The sequence below is a fragment of the Strongylocentrotus purpuratus genome, unplaced genomic scaffold (genome assembly GCF_000002235.5).
Source record: "Strongylocentrotus purpuratus isolate Spur 01 unplaced genomic scaffold, Spur_5.0 spur5_scaffold_9, whole genome shotgun sequence".
Taxonomy (NCBI): Eukaryota; Metazoa; Echinodermata; class Echinoidea; order Camarodonta; family Strongylocentrotidae; genus Strongylocentrotus; species Strongylocentrotus purpuratus.
The window spans coordinates 23,728,325-23,747,437 of NW_022145615.1; positions in this window are offsets into that span (position 1 = coordinate 23,728,325).

Here is a 19,113-nt window from a genome sequence, read left to right on the forward strand (position 1 = left end):
AAATTTGGCAGAGTCTTGGTAAAGTAACAATCACTTACACAGGAAGATGTATATGGGACAACACACATGGTGTCTGGGCTAGTACTACCCTGATTTCCTTATCTTTCTATGCTCATTACTCAGCCAGTATACATTTTCTTCCAAAATTGTTTGGCACATGACATTTATTTGTAATCTTGAACATTCAGTGTAAGTTTCGTTAGATTCTGTGAGAATTCATTTTCTTTTTTTTTTTACCAGAACTCAAGTTTATCTTTAATGTGCTGACAATCATACAATAATGCATGTGACAATTTATTTTATGGATTATGGATAGTATGTCACTATGTATCGAAGCACAAAAAGTGCTCCATATGTTTTACATTTTGAACGGAAAACTTTGGAATCAATGAGATGAACAAATTAGATCAAGTTCAACTTTATCTAGGTTTAAAAATCCAATTTATTGAATAATTCATGGTTAAATGAAATATCTTGAATAACCACTTCACCATTGTGCAATAATTACATCATCATACTACACAGTTTCAAAGAATATATATGAAAGGCACTTTGAATGAATACTGGGGTCTTTTTCAGCAAATAAGTTTTGAAAGCAGAACAAGACAAATGTATTTGGGTTAATATATTCACCATATGTGTATATATCCTAACCGCACATATTGAATTAGCTTGCTCACACAAGTGACACAACTGGGAGAGAAATGTATCGCATGGAATTATGTCAGTCTTAGAACGATTGAATATGTCTGTGATTCATCTGCCCATTGGCAATGTGTGATGGTGTGATGCATCTGTCGACCAGTACACTCACTGATGGTGAATTATTGTAAATGAAGGGATTCTGGGGAAATGTCTGTTTTTGGTATCTATAAATATATATAATTTTTTTTTTTTTGGAGTCATTCCTCATCATTTTATCATTGACTGAGGCATTGGTAATGGTTTAGCAGCAAGAACTGTGGAAATGAATTGTTTTCATTTTCAAAATACTCAATATCTTGCCTGTGGTGTAAATATATGCTGCCCTCTGTCACCCAGTGTATGCCAACAAATGTCCTAAAGTTAGGCACTTCTTGCTTCCTAGTATAAAGTCAACCTTTCCGTTCCTGGATGTGCATTAAGGATTAGGAGCTGTCATGAAATGAAGTCCTTTGGGTTGATGGACATTGTTTTAAATTTTGATGACTTCAACGATTTTTAAAATGTTCAATAGTGATAGATGATGTATTGTGGAGCATACTCCTATATATATAGTATGATGGTCTATGTAGAAAATAAAAATGTTCATTTTGGAAAGACTCAGCATGTGAGTTACGGTATTTCAAACTGTTCTAAAAGAATTTGTTGTGATTACAGAGTCAGCTCTTCTTTTTTTTTAAAGTCATCTTTCTAGTGTGATTGATGGCCATGTATCACTTTGAACGTTCTTGAGCTTTATTTCTAATACTGTAACATGGGATATGTTTTTTTACTTTAAAAATATTGTGTTTTAGAATTTTGATATGTCAGTGATTGTCAGATATAATGCAATAGATGGCATTGACTTTCAAAAATACTTTATAACATGCGTGACTGACAGTGAAATAGGTGACTGACACCTGCACATAGTGCATTTGTATGATTAACATTTTTATGGAGAGCAATGAATGTATGATTGAGTCCTTTACTGTAGTTCAATTAATGTATGATCGACTCCTGCCCATAGTGCAATTAACGTATGATTGATTCTTGTACATAGTGGATAATTATGTTCTTCTTAGTTACAAATACAGATTAACTCCTGAACAATGAGCATTGAGTGTATTGACTCCTTCTCAAACATTTTATACGATTAGCTCCTAAACATAGTGTCAGATGTATATGACTGACTCTTAATTTGTCATGTTCATAAGAATGATCAGCTCCTGTACATGTATGATTGACTCTCAAATCTGTGATTGACTCCTGTACATAGTGCATTTCATATATGATTGACTTGTGTGCAGTGCATAACATCCTAATAATATATGACTGACTCACAAACATAGTACCCTCCATGTATGATTGACTCCCAAATATGTGATTGACTCCTGTACATAGTGCATTCCATATATGATTGACTCCTTTGCAGCGCATATAACATCTACATGACTGACTCCTAAACACAGTACTCTCCATATATGATTGACTCTTAAACATGTGATTGACTCCTGTACATAATGCATTTCATATATGATTGACTCCTGTGTGTTGCATCTATATAGAACATCTTAATAATATATGACTGACTCCCAAACATAGTACTCTCCAGGTATGATTGACTCCAGCACAGTACACCAGATCAAAGTGATGCCCTTTGTGGAATCCCGGGCCTGACAGTCCTGTCATCGCATTCTATTACTGCCCTGCATCCAAACCTAAACCATTTGACCCCATCTGACCTCCGCAACAGGTCTACAAGGCAGGTCAACAAATCTCCTGTGATTTATTCTCAGGCAAAGCAAATATTATCTGTTTGTTTGTCTGACTCTTTCTCCCCACTTTTTCTTCTAGTATGTTTTTTTATTGAAGTCTTTGCCTATCATAATATTGGAGCTTTTGCATGTAATGTATGGTTAAGTATATTCTCCTTTGGCTGTCCAGATATCAACCTGTGTTTGTTTGAATCATATATTTTTCCTGGAAATGAAGGACTATCTTGTAAATTGTTAAACAGAACTTAAAAGCTGACAGGATGTTTCTCTGGATGTTTATGTCTATCTTTGTGTCTCATTTAGTCCTGGTTTAGCTTCCATTTTGTTAAAGCCCAGGTCGCTCATATTCATTATTTTGCAGTACTTTTGTTTATCTGTCTCAGATAAATTTGCATATCATCTGTTTGGAGTCAGAAGAGCGTTAATTCATTATTTAAAGACAGAGTTAACGCCCTTTTGGCTCTTAACCAACTTTTTTTTTTCTTCTTCTGAATTTGTTATTCTCTCTTGTTATCTATCGAAAGCAAGAATTGAAAAATTTCTCTCTGTCTGTCTCTGTCTGTCTCTCTCCCTCTCCTTCACCTACACCTTCCTCCACCCTCCCCTAGGCTCTAGCCTTCTCTCTCACTCTCCCCAATTTTCCCCCTCCCTTCTTCTCCCTCTCTTCCCCTTCTCTCTGTCCTTCTCTTCTCCTTTTCTCTGTCCCTCTCTCTCTCTCTCTCTATCTATCTATCCCTCTTGCCCTCTCTCTGTCTTTCTCTCTCTTTCTCTCTCTCTCTCTCTCTCTCTCTCTCTCTCTCTCCCCCCTCTCTCTCCCTCTTGCCCCTCTTGTCCTCTCTTCTACCTCTGTCTCCATACTCTGAGGTGGTAAGATTGGGAGGCCAACTACATATGTACTAAGCACCAAGGGAGCAATATCGTTTTGTCAGGAGAACAGTATGGTCTTGTAACTTACAAATTACCACCACTTCCACTATGTCAGTCAGCCAGAGTTGGGCTATAAATCTAACAACCATTTATAGACTTTGGTCTTCAATCTCGCTCAGTGTCTGAGATTTTGTGCATGTTCCAGATTAATCTTTAACAATCCAAAAATACTCCTATAATATTGACTAAGCTGCTTGTGATTATGATAAAATTGATATAAGATTGTGATTGAATGTTCTCTTTCTCACCTTTCCTAAAGTAAACTATGTACCTAATTTTTCTTTAAAACTAAACATTTGCTTAGCCTTTTTATTTATGAACAGAATTGTTAAAAATTCCAAAAAGAATAACTTAATCAATTTAAGCAATTGTGTTAGGCCATGAATACTCTTGTTGAGCATTAAATGTTCAAATTCTTGCCCAATTATTCAATTTTTTTATGTATAGACAGACCTTTATGTACAGGTATGTGGATCTAATTATATTTACTGTTTTAAAGAAACCTGCATGGATGCTGAGGGTACGAAATGTGAATGAAATATTGTCATTTAAAATTGATTGCTTCTAGAAATTTAAGTAACTATATTGTCTCACTGAAAATGCTTCCAATCTCAGTACAAGGGAAATGAATTACTGTCCTTAGAATCTAGATACCTCTTCTAATATCTGTAATAGTTACATGAAGCAACCCTTCAGTGCTGATCTTTTGAAATGATTGGCAAAGTATAGAGCTGATGTTCTTTTTTTAAGGGGGAGGGGTCCCGAAACTGGCCTGTAACCTCCCTTTTGAAACCCAAGTGGCATACCTTAAATACACAACAGTGTATTTGAGGGGAATACCATAAATTAAAAAAACGCTCTAGGTAAAAACCTTTTTACAATCTCCCCCAAGAAAATTGTACCCCCCCCCCATTAATTTTTTTTTAAATCCTGGATCTGCCCCTGCATGAAACCAGGATACAGCAGCTGTCCTACCCTTTAAATTACTCCAAAGAGATGTGATTGATGGGACATTTCCTTGTACAGTGGGGAGGTGTGTACCTCCTGGATGATGATGATGATGATGGTACTGGATGAGATTTAGGGGAGGATGGTAGATGAGTTGAGGTGTGTGGGGGGGGGGGGGTAGTATTATGGTGGAGAGACATAGGGGAGAGGGACAGAGGGGAGATAAAAAGGGGAGCGGGAGAGAGAGAGAGAGAGAGAGAGAGAGAGAGAGCAAGAGAGAGGGATAGAGAGAGGGGGAGGGGGTAGTATCATGGTGGAGAGACATAGGGGAGAGGAAAAGAGGGGAGATAAAAAGGGGAGTGAGAGAGAGAGAGAGAGAGAGAGAGAGAGAGAGAGAGAGCAAGAGAGAGGGATAGAGAGAGGGGGATGGGGTAGTATCATGGTGGAGAGACATAGGGGAGAAGAACAGAGGGAAGATAACAAAGGGGAGAGGGTGGGAGGGAAAGAGAGAGAGAGAGCAAGAGAGAGGGAGAGAGAGAGAGAGAGAGAGAGAAAGAGATGATGCAATATTGGCACTACATGTAAATACTGCTCTTACAAAATTATATTACAGATAGACACAAAAGTAAAATATCGACAAGGAAATGAAAGGGAAGAGGAGAGAGTGAGCATGATTGAAAGAATGGCGATGATATTCCGGAAAACAGTAAAGTAAAAGGATTGTTAGATGAGAAAGGGAAAGACATTTTTTTTCTCCTGTGGTAACTCACAGCCATTGAATTAGATAAGAAATAAAAACAGAAACAGAAATGAGTACATCAAAGCTTTGGACTCAAGATGCAGGAAAGAACAATGTCATTATCACCATAGCGATTGACCTGCCTCATAGCATTAACTGCATCATCCTCTCCAAATTGAAGGGGCTGGTCTCCTCCTCCTCTCCAAATAGAGGCACATCGGTGGAACATGGACGATGATTGAATTACTACTGGCACTGGCAACAGTGATTGATCAAGAGTCATCCGTTGCCATAGCGATGGCATCCTCCATCCATGAGGAGGATGCTGTGTAACCCAGATTCTTCTTGGTTGATGTGTAACATTGGGGTGTCTGGGGAGCGAAGTACAAGAGTCTTCTTGTGAAAATGTTAGATGGCCATTAGATCAACAAAGTACTCCGTCATTTAACTTTTCCCTCCTCCTTCATAGAAACATTTCCTCATTTGTAATGGATGCGAATCTTGTTAGGAAACAGTGAGTGAGGAGAAAGCATTTGGATTATACTTTAAAGATTAAAAGGCAAAATTTCACTGGCTGTGGTTCACAAATTACAATTACAATTACAATTGATATCTTAAATTAGTATTGATGTGTAATTACTATCTCATAATATTGTGATAATTGTATACCAAATAGATTCTGTTTCCAATGAGAATGAAATACTTTATATATTCAATAGTTCATTAGTTGTACGTTATCAAATAGGGCCAAGAAGCCCTTATTTTTCGGTTTTCCTTTGTTTAAAAAAAAACAGTATAAGTCATATCAACGTTACAGCAATCACATGAATGTTGCTGTTGCATTAAAATTTGAAAATGGGAAAAAAATATTCATCACGCACAATGGTAATTTTTACTATGGAAAGAGTAGCAAAGAGTAATTGATGGAAATAAATGAGGGCAAAGGCCTATAAAATATTCTATAAACTTCTGCCCTTGGACCATGCAAGCATTCATGTACTTATATCTCTACCACAGAGCTGCAAAGAGAAGGGAAGAAAGAACAACCTTTGAACCCAGGATGTTAAACATATTTGGCCACACTACATTCTTCACCAACTACAGTGGTACTCCAAAAGAAATAAACTGTCCAGGATGGAACATAAATTTGGGGGTGAGGAAATGAAGAGCTTGTGTGTGAATGATGATTATCATGATCGGATGGAACTGTCAACAGGAATTGATTGAAGGCAAACAATCTAGGGGGCTTTGCTGTGTTTGTTCTGCTCAAATGTTTCATAGTTTTGTTTGCCAAACAGATTTGTCATTATTGGGACGAAGGTCTGGGTCGTGACACCTCCAGAAAAATATCAATCTCGTGTAATTAGACCATCCATCCCGACTCTGGGATCCAAACTCTTTGAGCCCCAAACTTGATGTTTGAATTTTGTTGGTTGTAATTTCACTCCGAGGTGGAAATTGAGCGTACCATTGCTTTAATGCAATGTGACATGTTAAATTGTGAACATTTCTAGTTGAGTATATTTGACTGATACTGCCCATGGTATGATTGTGAATCAGCAATAGAATATGTCTACATCAGTGGAGTACCTGCAGGTCAGGGGAGGGGGCAGGTGCCCCTGTATCATTTTTTTTTTAAAGAAGAGAAAGCAAAAATGAATGATCAATTATGAGAGAAATACATGTAAAAGCAAAGGGAAAAAAGAGAGAAGAGAAATATGTGCATGTATGCATGATAGATAGATGGATAGATAGATAGAGAGAGAGAGAGAGAGAGAGAGAGAGAGAGAGAGAGAGAGAGAGAGAGAAAGAAATAAATAAATATAGAAATAGAGGGGGAGAGAACATGTGAAAAGAACATATTCTGAAGATGTGAGAAGACTAATTCCCAGGGACCCTCCCCCTTTTTTGGTTGCCCCACTCCCTCACATATCCTCTACCATGTAATACCCCCACTGCATGCATGGTCCACATATCTACCTTTTCACCCACCCACTACCACAAACATGCCTTGGTTGAAAAGTCAATTAGTCACAATTATGATTGATGGAGTGTAACTTGATCTGTTACTTATTTGCAAACATAGAAGTTTGTAAAATTACAAGGTGCACTAGCTGTTTATGAGCATTTCATGGACCTTGATGTGCATTGAGAGTGACAATGTAATGACAATGTGGGAGGGTCCCAAGGGAAACTATGTTCTGTTTAGGTCATATCTGCCGAACATTAGAAGGTTCTTGACATCTTTGCCTGTTTCAGTATCACATTCAAATATTGTTTTGAACTGCCTCTGACAGACTTTCAGTTTTTTCAGTTGTAGGGAGAGGGGGTTGTTGATAGACATAGATAGAAAGAGAAAGAGAGAGAAAGAGTTGTAAAAACAAAATCAGGTTCATCAACCTAATTGCTTTTTCCTGAAATACAGCAGAAATATTGAATGGTCATGTTTACAAATGGGCCTGAAACTAAAATCTTAGCTTAAATATTTTGTGCATACCGGTAATGGAAATAGGTTTAAGATATTGCAATATTACATTTTCTGTATGTTATGCACAAAATTCAATCATGTTTTTCACAGAAATAATGTATATTGTGAGAATAATAGCAACTTTAACTGCATATGATAGTCATTAGTATAATTCTAAAATATTTCTGTTAATCCCACTACCGTTTACATGAGATATAACTTCATGGGGGGATGGGGGAAATGATGAAATTCTTATTTTGCCTTCTAATCTTACAGCTGTCTATCAGCACAGACTGCTCACACCTTCAACTATCAAAAATTGATGAAGTTTCCTTGTGGTGGTATTAATCAGTCTGCTATGAATAGATATAATGTCCAACAAGTAGTTTATATTAGCTATGTTCGCATGGCACCTCGAGAGTTTAAAAGAAAACCAACCCAAAATGATGAGGGTTCACATGGGACGTAAACAATGAATGTACAAAGTTTTAACTACAAGCTGAGCAATCAGTCATTGTAACTACGAGCAGGTAAAACCTCACTCAGTTGTGTTTGCACGGCACATAACTTTATGTGAGGAGCCCCTCACTCTCTTAGATTTCACTTTAAATATAAGATTGATAGTGGTTTAAAACTCTGAGTAAACTTAAGATTAATGAAACTCAAATGTGTCCAAAAGGTCCATAACTACAAGATGACGTCAAAGTTTAAAACCATGAGCCTAACTTTTAGTTTACATTCTGCCGTGTGAACTCAGCTATTGAGAGGGAGACCAGTTTATCATTAATCTTAACTTTGTATCCTCTTCCTGCAATGATACATCATTAGTCAGTGTTGGTGTACTGATGGGAACTACAAGATAACATCAAAGTTTAAAACTATGAGCCTAAACTTCAAGTTAAAAATTGTGTCGTGTGAACCTAGCTATTGAAAGTGAGACCAGTTTACCATTAACCTTATGACTTTGTCTCATCTTGCTACAATGATACATCGTTAGTCACAATGTTGGAGTTTGCAATGATGGGAGTGTTCAGATGAATGATGATCTGTGTGTATGCTGAACACTTCCAACATATCAGTTTCATGTGACATTATAGACAGCAGCTGTGTCCATACTAGCAGTATGTTCATTTTCAAAATAATTGATGCATCAATACCATTTTGAAAGAATATCATAATATGAACATTTTAGCACAGTACTTGATACCTATCCTTTGGCTTTTAACTTTAAAGCACTGAAGAGAAGCATATTAAATATTTCCTTTTGTCGACACTTTTGAAAATCTGATGAAGAATTTGAGTGAAACAAGTTTTTTTTCAATGTTAACAAAAAATAAATCACATTTCATTCATGACTTTCAAGTTGTTATTTTGATAGAAGAGAACCATATATAAACAATTTTTATTTTTTGAAAGTTTGCATTGCATAAGGACTGTATATTCATAGAGAATATTTTTTTAATCACAAAGCAACAATGTCAAAATCACTCTAAATTTCGTTTGGCCTGTTTACAGTTTTTGTGCTTGCCTGAACAAAGGCCTACTTTTTCGTATGTGGACAGCGCAATATTGTGATATATATTTTGGGTGACTTCACGCATTGTCACATCAATTCAGTCGATAGGTTACACTTTAGCCCTGGGCTAATCTCTTTCTCTCTTCATTTTGGTTCACATGTGATTAATCATCCTAGCCTTTTCCTGTATATGAGGAGAATGATGAAAAAAATATCACACTTATAACTGAGCATGTAGCAACTTCAAATGACAATGCCATCATTTTTGTGGCCTGCATGGTCCTTTGTGTGAAAGTATGTCAATGGATTGGATTCCATGAGATATAGTTGTGTTTCACTGACATCTAACTAATAATGATAGGATTGGATACTCATGATGAGGAGGTGATGATGATGTTACAGTCAGTGATTCACTTTCTTGGGGGCATCATCAGAATATTGTAAATGGAGGATGTCTGTTCAGATTTGTTGTCAAGGTTTGATGACAATTTCCCAATAAAAGGATGAGACTGATGACGCAGCCCCCACATTCCACCTCTGATAAAACATTTAAACAAAATTATGGATTGGGCTTACATAGCCCCCACATCCTACTTCTGGCAATACCCCTGCATTTTTTGAAGATGTGTTGTGATAAATGTGCACCATTTACCATTCTTGTCTAACCTTTTTTTTTTTTGACAATTAAACAAAGATAAAAAAAACCCATAAATGTTGTAATAATTAAGAAGAAGGATGTGGCTTATGCAGCCCCCCTCCCACACACAACAACAAACAACTTTATTTTATGCATTTAGTTTTTTTTTAAATGGTCACTGTTTACCATTCCTGTGATTTTCTGCATAGTTCCAATACAATAATGATAGCACATTTTGAAAGAATCTTGGCTTGTGCTTAAAGGTAAAGACCAGCATTGGAAACGCCCCAATTTCAAAATATGAAATGGAAGCTCTTATTACCAATCATGTGAAAGAATATGTTTTGAATATTACATGATGATAAAAATTTTGACGGGAAATTAACCGCCTACTAATTGATATATTTGGTAAATTAGTGTATCTCTTGCCTGTTGAGAGATATGAAATGCACGTGTCGTGCACATGTGTGTAGTCCCATATACATCTTTCTGTGTACCGTAAATCTCAGTGTATAAGGCGCACCCCTATTTTGGGGAAGGGAAAAAAAAAAAAAAAAAAAAAAAAAAATCGTTTGTTGTTGTTGTTTTTTTGTTTGCCGAAAACCCACGCGGGGAAGGACCTTCATTTTACATCGAGGTGCAGTTGAAGGCACTGATTTGTGCTTGTTAACTTGTCACAAATAATAGTAACAATGTCGTTTTTAGAAGAATGTGTAAATCATTAATGTAAATTAAAAACAAAAGAGTACATATGGTACCAATGGTGCACCTTGTGGTACACCATTTGTTATAGAAAAAAATATTTGAGGAATTATTATAAACTACATATTGAGATCTATTAGAAAGATTACTTTCAAACCAAGATGACAGACACATTACAGTGTTGTTGTAGTTTCCGATTGGTGAGTCAACACACTGATTACTGAGCTGGGAGACATTGCCAGGCATAGCGCCATAAATCGATTTTTTTTTTTTTTTTTTTTTTTTTTTTCTGTACCTGTGTATAAGGCGCACCCCCGACTTTCAATTTTTTTCGGCGGCAAAAAAGTGCGCCTTATACACGGAGATTTACGGTACAGTGCTTCTAACTTTATGAAGACTTAGCCAAATTTCTTATAATTTTGATGATTCCAGAACCTTGCAGTACATCTATGCTAGATGATCAACCTTTTCTGATCGATTTCACAACGTTTCTTTCACAATGCAATCGCATGACCATAACTGGTCTTTAGCTTTAATTTCACAACCCCTGCTACCACTCCCCCTTCTCTAGCAATGCCCTATCAATTGATCTAAATTAATCTTTTAAATGGTCATCGTTTCTTATTCTCTTCCTCTTTTTGTCTTCTGGAGACTGACATTAACATTGCTATCAGTGTCAGCCAGTGCATGGCCTTTCCTTTCATAATAACCTTCTTCTTCTCCCACTCTAAACCATTGGGGATTTTGGCATTGAAATTGCTATTGATCAGACCCAAATTCCTTGAATTTTAAGACAAATATGGAGAGATCTTGCAGACAGCTGTTTTTGATGTTCCCAGACTTAGCCTTTCTAACCTTCTATGACCTCCGAAAGTGGCGGTCCTTGATTTCACTATGGTGACAGCTAGGCATACGGTTTTTCTCCTTTTCCTTCAAATTTTGTAAAACAAAAAACAAAAGCAGAATAAGGGCCTTCAAAGTACAATTGTATAACAATACTGTTGGTCCATTTACCTACTTACAAAGAGATAAATGCATAAGTTTATGTGTGATATAAAATTGTGAGTATTTTCGGTAAAACTTTTTTTTAATTGTCCTATACCCTGTTTAGGTACCTGCATACTCTTGGTATCATTCGGTGTCACATCAGAAGACCATCTGAAGTAAATGCAAGATAATATTCCTTTTGTCTTGCCATAAGAACACAGAGTGGCGCTGAGATCCCGTTTATATTGGGATTCATGTCTGGGATGAGGTACGTTGTCATAGTAACACGTGGCCCGTCATTGAAACACATACTGAGCGATGGCAGCAGCTTTTTTACGTAAAATGTATTTCATTCAAAGCGTATTCAAATCGAAGAGTATACCTTTATTTCGTAAGGTTGATTTATTTCATTAAATAAAACCAAACTATACAGCCTTGTAATGTATAAATATGATAATATGGTTCCTCTCTTCAAGGCATGTCACACCTTTGATATTGAGGAGGCTAATATGCTCCGTCATATTTACATCAGATGTCACGTAGGAGAAAACAATCTCCCACTGAATGCAGCTCTACCTAATGCTATCTTGATATGGAATCAATTATTCCACAAAGCCCCCTGACCCATATTTCATAGTTTCCAAACAATTGACAGCTGTCTTTCTTATTCCGATTTTCTTATTATGTCCTAGCCCCCTTCACATCGGAATAAATGATAATAATAATATATTACATTAAATTTATAAAGCGCTTGATGTTTCTAAATGCTTAAAAAAAATACAAAGTAATGTTAACCTGCAACAATATTATACATGATACCTAATTATAACAACAATTTCACAATAACAAGTACATAGCGCTTTATAAATTAACAAACAAAATAAAATGACATTACATATTGGACAGATAAGTTTTAAGTTTACTCTTGAAGGTTTTTAAAGTTGGGGACTAGCGTATTTCATAACGGTAAATGCAAAGTGTATGTTGATGCAGCAGTAAGCGTTTTCATTAGAAGAATAGTACAAACAATGAGAACTTCTCTGCCCTAACTCAATGTGATCATGATTACAATTGCCGATATGATATACATGCATACTGATATCATATATCAAGACCAGCCACATTTTAAATATCAACATTTTTCATTCCATATATTATTCCACTCGTGTGAAAAGGCCTTACTCCTTTGAGGTGAAGAAATCACATACTTAAGTGTCCAGCTCAGATATTGGGTGATTCTTTTTTGAAAAATTCATCTGGTTATATCTCTCTTCTCATATCAAATCTAGAGATCTTCAGCTGGGAATCTGTTTTACTGGTCTGCTAAGCTTTCTGGCAGCTCAGATTTGTTAAAAACAAACAAAATAAAATGACATTACATATTGGACAGATAAGTCTTAAGTTTACTCTTGAAGGTTTTTAAAGTTGGGGACTAGCGTATTTCATAACGGTAAATGCAAAGTGTTTGTTGATGCAGCAGTAAGCGTTTTCATTAGAAGAATAGTACAAACAATGAGAACTTCTCTGCCCTAACTCATTGTGATCATGATTACAATTGCCGATATGATATACATGTATACTGATATCATATATCAAGACCAGCCACATTTTAAATATCAACATTTTTCATTCCATATATTATTCCACTCGTGTGAAAAAGCCTTACTCCTTTGAGGTGAAGAAATCACATACTTAAGTGTCCAGCTCAGATATTGGGTTATTCTTTTTTGAAGAATTCATCTGGTTATATCTCTCTTCTCATATCAAATCTAGAGATCTTCAGCTGGGAATCTGTTTTACTGGTCCGCTAAGCTTTCTGGCAGCTCAGATTTGTTGTCACTGTGACCCAGTTTTTCTTTTATCCCTATCTGCAGCTGAGGGTGGTTTTCAATGGAAAATTTCTAGACGCAAAAATAAGATTTGTTTGGGTTTGTTAAAAAGAGAATGCAGCCCTTGCAAAATTTAAACTCATGCTTATTTTCCCCTCTCCTTGATATTGTCAAATTGATGTATTGGGTAATTCTTTTACCCAGGTGCTAGAAAAAGCAAATATAGAGCCAGAATCACAGAGCAATTAAGTTAAGATCTATTTTTAGAGACAAGGCACATGTAAATGTCTGCAGAGTTCAATGTCCTGATGATTTATGTTCTCAATTAAATTTAAAGGAGAGTATTCCTTGTCAAAATGAAATAGTCTAAAACTAGTTGGAAAATTTCAGTGCGGATATTTTACAGTAATTTGTTTTGTCTTATTTTGTTCATGATCTCAGCTAATTTTAGAAAAGAATATGATACTTTGCTAACGGCTTATTCTAATGATAAATTGACAGGTAAATTTGCTGAATATTTATGCTCCTGGTCTTGAATGACACACCAAGAATCAATGAAAGGAGGATGTGATTAATGCAAACACTGATTTTGTATGCAACTGTGATATGATCCATGGGGAGACATCACTCGTGAATTGAGTGGCCATATCAGCAACGCAGCTTCGGTAATTATAGACGGAGTCAATCAAAAGAAGAATTTAAGTTATTGAAATATTGACCTTGAAACTTTAGCCTCCCTTGTTATGCCAGCAGCAATGTTACAAGATATGACAGTCCAATCCATCATATCCACCATCACTATCCATCAATGGAAATTTCTCATGTTACCGCCAGAAATGAAGGAGGGCCTCTAGAGAATTTGAGCCCCCATCCTCTGCATAGAATTAGTTTTTTCCTTCTTCTTCATTATCCCCAGCAAGCTCAAGCTGAAGAAATAAGAAGGAACAGTATTTTAACTTGAAGTTCCCCCTGTTCACCCTAATACCTCAGTCACACTGCCAAACCAACTTCAGACCGATTCCAAACCGACTGATTTTTGGCCATTGGGGGTAATGTCATTGTTTGTTTGGTCTGTTGTCGGTCTGCTGCCGTTCTGGTGACGGTCCGTTGTTGGTCTCGTTGATTTAACTGAGGTATATAACCTTAACCCTTGCTCTTTACCCCAAGTCAAGCAATGCCCCACAAATCTATTAATTTTAATCTGAGTGCTAAGTATGTGTGGTATGTTTGATTTGATTTTCGGCAGTGCATGCATGCTAGTACATATGTCAGGATTAAGATAAATAATTGTTAGCATATCTTCTCTCCGAATTAGCCAACTATTGGACTGAATATTTCATGAATATAGCTGCAAAATCCAGAGAAGTAGCTTGAGCTATAGTTCCTAAATATAGTGTTGAAGTGAATCCATAGTTTCCCCCTTAACTGTGAATTAGCAGACTATATCATGACCGTTTTAATATCCTTGGGTCAGAATTAGAACAAAGCAAAGCATTGATATAATTTGCTAAGACACATTATTTAATGCTCAAGCTAATTTGTTTGCGTCAAAGTGGCTATTTTTGTAATCTTGGGCTAATGTAGACATACCTATTGACTCTTGACACTTGTCAATTACAGGCCATAATTCACTGTCTTCCAGGGTTGTCCAGTTACAATGAGTGTGCTTCTTCCTTCCATCCTTTCTTAAATTTCTTGGAGTTGGTGATTATGTTACAACCCTTATTATACCCCATTTCTTTGCTTACAAAATAACCACTCTATTGCTCATCACATCTATCGTTTCTCTTATCTTTCTTTCAAACAGTAATTTACATTTTGAAAATCTCTAGACCCTAAGCCATTCCAACTAATCCTAGGACTTTTCTTTGGTATAGTATTTTTTATTTGTGTACAATATGTCTATCATATCTTCATATGATTGTTAATAAATCTTTAAAATTGGTATATTTGGGGGGAGGAAAAAAGAAAGGATTCTATCTTCCAGCTTGATTTGAACTTCACTCATTTCATTTGACATGCACTTGTCTAAATTCTACATTATATGTTACATTTTTTATTGGGATTACAGTGTATTCCCAATCACAGGATATGTCTTTTTTTGTGTATGATTTTTTTAGTCTGAAAGCTATAAAGAATTCAATGTTACCAAAGATGCAAACATAGTTCTTATACTTTCATGCAAATTTTTGCAAATCATCATGAATTACATAGTAGGCAAAGTTTAGTAACTCAACATCTTCATTAGAAAGCATTTCAACTCTATCTACTTTCAGTAGCCTACTAGGTTTTTTATATATGTAAATCAGGGAAAACAGATAGGGTGTGTTTGCAATATGGATTGATGTATAGTACTGTTATGTCAAGAAGCCCATGTATAGGAACACAGCTGAAAAGTAAATAATACAAATTTCTTTTTTTGTTGGAAAAAACCAAACCAAACAGAATGCTTCTTTCCAAACATATTGGCTTTAAATCAGGAAATTCACTCACATGTCATTGTCACTCATGCATGAATATTTCAACACAAAGTTTTGAATGAAAGGAAAAGGGATATACTATTCATTTATGTCTCAAATCAGCCAAATTTGTCATCCTTGTTGTGCTCTTAGCTGACACAAGTCGCAAAACAGGTGCGCATAAATGCTATGATCCATAATAAACCTTGTGTCAAACATTTTTGACATGCATGTCCACATCTGCTATCCGGCAAGTAGATTCTGTTTCGTCTCAGGTTATCATTGTCAATGATTCCTCAAGAAGACCCGGACAGGTGTTGGAGTAATTTTCAGGAAATGATAGAGAAAGAAATTACGAGTTGATGGAAGTATGTTATCTCTCTTTGATATGATTCTTGTAGAAGAGATTCTCTCATGTCTCTCATGTTTTTGAAGACGAGACTGGTGCCCTTTTGATTGCCCGGTCAATGAACTTATAATGAGAGATACATGAGATGTGTCTGGTCTCGAAAAGGCAACGCATGTCTGGTGTATACAAACAAAATCAAATGAAACAAATATAAAGATAAGTGTGTGGTACTGTAGATCCAAACCGTGTATGATGTTAAAATAGGTTTGTTTCGATTCCTGACAGAATGGGTATAAATAAGGCGTAGTTTCTATATCTGGAAACCTAAATTTAGTGATTTTTTGGAATTATATGGTTTTCTTTTGATTCCTAAGTCTCTTCTATGGTTGGTGTTAGCTAGTTGGTGTATTGTCTGAGGATGTTTCTCAACACAACTTTTCAAAGAGCAGTGGTTTATTCTAATATCACTTTTCATTTCAATATCTACAAAAAAACTTGTCCATACTCTGTGAATACAAACTATCAAATCTTTAAAATCTTCCATTTTATTTGGCCCTAATACTATGAATGCATTTTTCAATTATTTCCAATATTTCTGTTCACACTGAAAAGAAAAATTTTGCTAAATATCATGTAAATCTATTCCAATGTCAACAACAATAATTGTGAAACACTTTTAGCAATTTCATTTATGTAAATTCATATTTTTCACTGTCTCTTTCACATAAAAGAATTATTCCATCGTTCTTTGTTTTGAATTCTATTGCATCAATTTATTATTAATGTTTTTTTCTTCTTGTTTTGTTGTACGCTAGGAAAAGAATTTACATTTTGGAGGAAAGGAATTTCTGTATTTAAGGGATATAGTTGAACTTCATACCAGCTTTCATTGATCTTATGGATTGCTGAAGATGGCAGGGGGAGGGCAGGGAAGGGGCTTTCTCCTACCTTAAAAGACTATCACAAATATCCTCCCTAATTCCTAAATTGACTTCATGTTTTCCTTCAGTATTTTCATTCCTCCACTTGCAGCTGTGGTCAGCCATCACCCTGCAGATCGAAGGGATGGTAGGAGGGCGCAACCGTGTCATTGCCCCCTCAGTGTCAAAAACAGAGTGCAAATAAATCCCACTTTCCTGGGGCAGACAAAATCTTGTTAAGCTAACCACCTTCGTCTCAACTTTAGTGATGTGGGTATATGTTATTTTCATAGTTGTGGCTGCCATTTGCAGTAAAATGCATCATCTCAATATGCTAAATTGGTTTTGCCATGCTTATACTTTGAAGATGCAGAAGATTTATTCTGTTTGTACGTAGAACCGTAAGTGCATTTTTTATGAGGTTTGTTTTCAAGTCCTCATAAATCTGAATATGTCTATTTCTAAGAAATGTATTTTAGTTTGCAGACAAGATGAAAAAGAAATGTTATTCAGTTTGATTACTCTTGATTGTTCATGGATTTAATAACAAATATGAACACTGATATAGGCATACTTTGAAGGTTCCTTAGCATTTAAGATAAAACACACATTTCCATATAGTGAGCAAGTGAAAGACCCACACAACAAAAAAGATATTAAATTTCTATAATCTGATTTCCTTTCCTTGTACTTTTAAACTTAGTTTCATCCAATGTTGCATGACAACCTGTAATTCAACTGAAGAAAACAAAACCCTCATCAAATGTATAATGTATACATGTATGCATTCTTATGTTATCATGATGTTGTAAGAAAGATATACTAAATATATCTTCTGTCAGTCTAGAATAATCCATTTTTAAATTCATTTGTGCATGCATCAGCTTTTTGAGATCTACCGGTATTGTATATGAACTTTCATTTTCAATAAGTTTCTATCTTCTACCTTCCACAAGCACTCCCTATCTCCTTGCAGTGTATAATTATAAGAGTGTGCGTGTTTGTGTGACAGACAATACCCACAGACACCAAATCCGCACAAACACGGGAACACTACATTGTTCTCATCCCGCCTTTCAACACAATTCTATTAGACAGATGCGGATTAGGATGCGTTTCCACATCAGTTTCCATGACGTTTGAAGTACGGGCCGGAAGATGTCGTTTTGACTTCTTGATGTGTGATCCAGCTCTCATGGAAGTATGAGTCAAGTTGTTCTTTGTTTGGGAGATTAGTCCAAATTAAACAGTTTTATCTGCTGATAACAAAACTTTTGAGAAGAATTCCGTTAATTTCCATATTAAAGTTTTCTCCACATGAAGCTTTATTTTTTTGTTCCTCTCTCTCTCACTCTCTCTCTCTCTCTCTCTCTCTCACACTCTCTCTCTCTCACTCTCTCTCTCTCTCACTATCTCTCTCTCTCACTATCTCTCTCTCTCACTATCTCTCTCTCTCACTATCTCTCTCACTCTCTCTCTCTCACTCTCTCTCTCTCTCTCTTTCTCTCTTTCTCTCTATGTTCTATGTTTTACTTTAAATGAAGAAACAAAACAATGAACAAAGAATTTTTTTTAATAATGTTACAGAAATTTGAAATCCTGAAAAGTCAAACTTGTGATCATGGTGCCTGAACATACCATGCTAATTGTTTCCTTCCTCCTTCCAGCCTTGTACCACTAATTCAATCTCTTCTCGGTCCTCTCTCCGAAACAAAAAAGACCCTTTGAAACCGGTAACTTTCCTGCCTCCACCCTAACCCAAACCAGAACTTCCCCCATCTCCCTCTGGCGGGTGGAGACGAGAGAGAGAGGCTTGCTTGCGGGAGAGTGTGAACCCGCACGGTTGTCATGGAGACATGATCCGAGGCTTCTCCAGGTTTTTAACCCTCTCCTCCAGTCCCGGCCCAGTCATGGAATCGGAGCTGTGCGCTGAGTGACACCCTGTTTTCACTTCCCACTCCCATGCAAAAAAAAACACATTCCAAGATTGACTTGCATGCATGCATGGAGTCAGAGAAGACGGTAATCTTGGATACCTGCTTGAAGAATTCCACAAAGAAGGATCGAGCCAAAGTTTCACCTGGTTCTGTTTTTTCAGCCATCTTGAACTTCATAGGTCAATGAATAAGTAATATTTATCCCAGTCATCAACCTTTACACCGATAGTTTCAACTAGG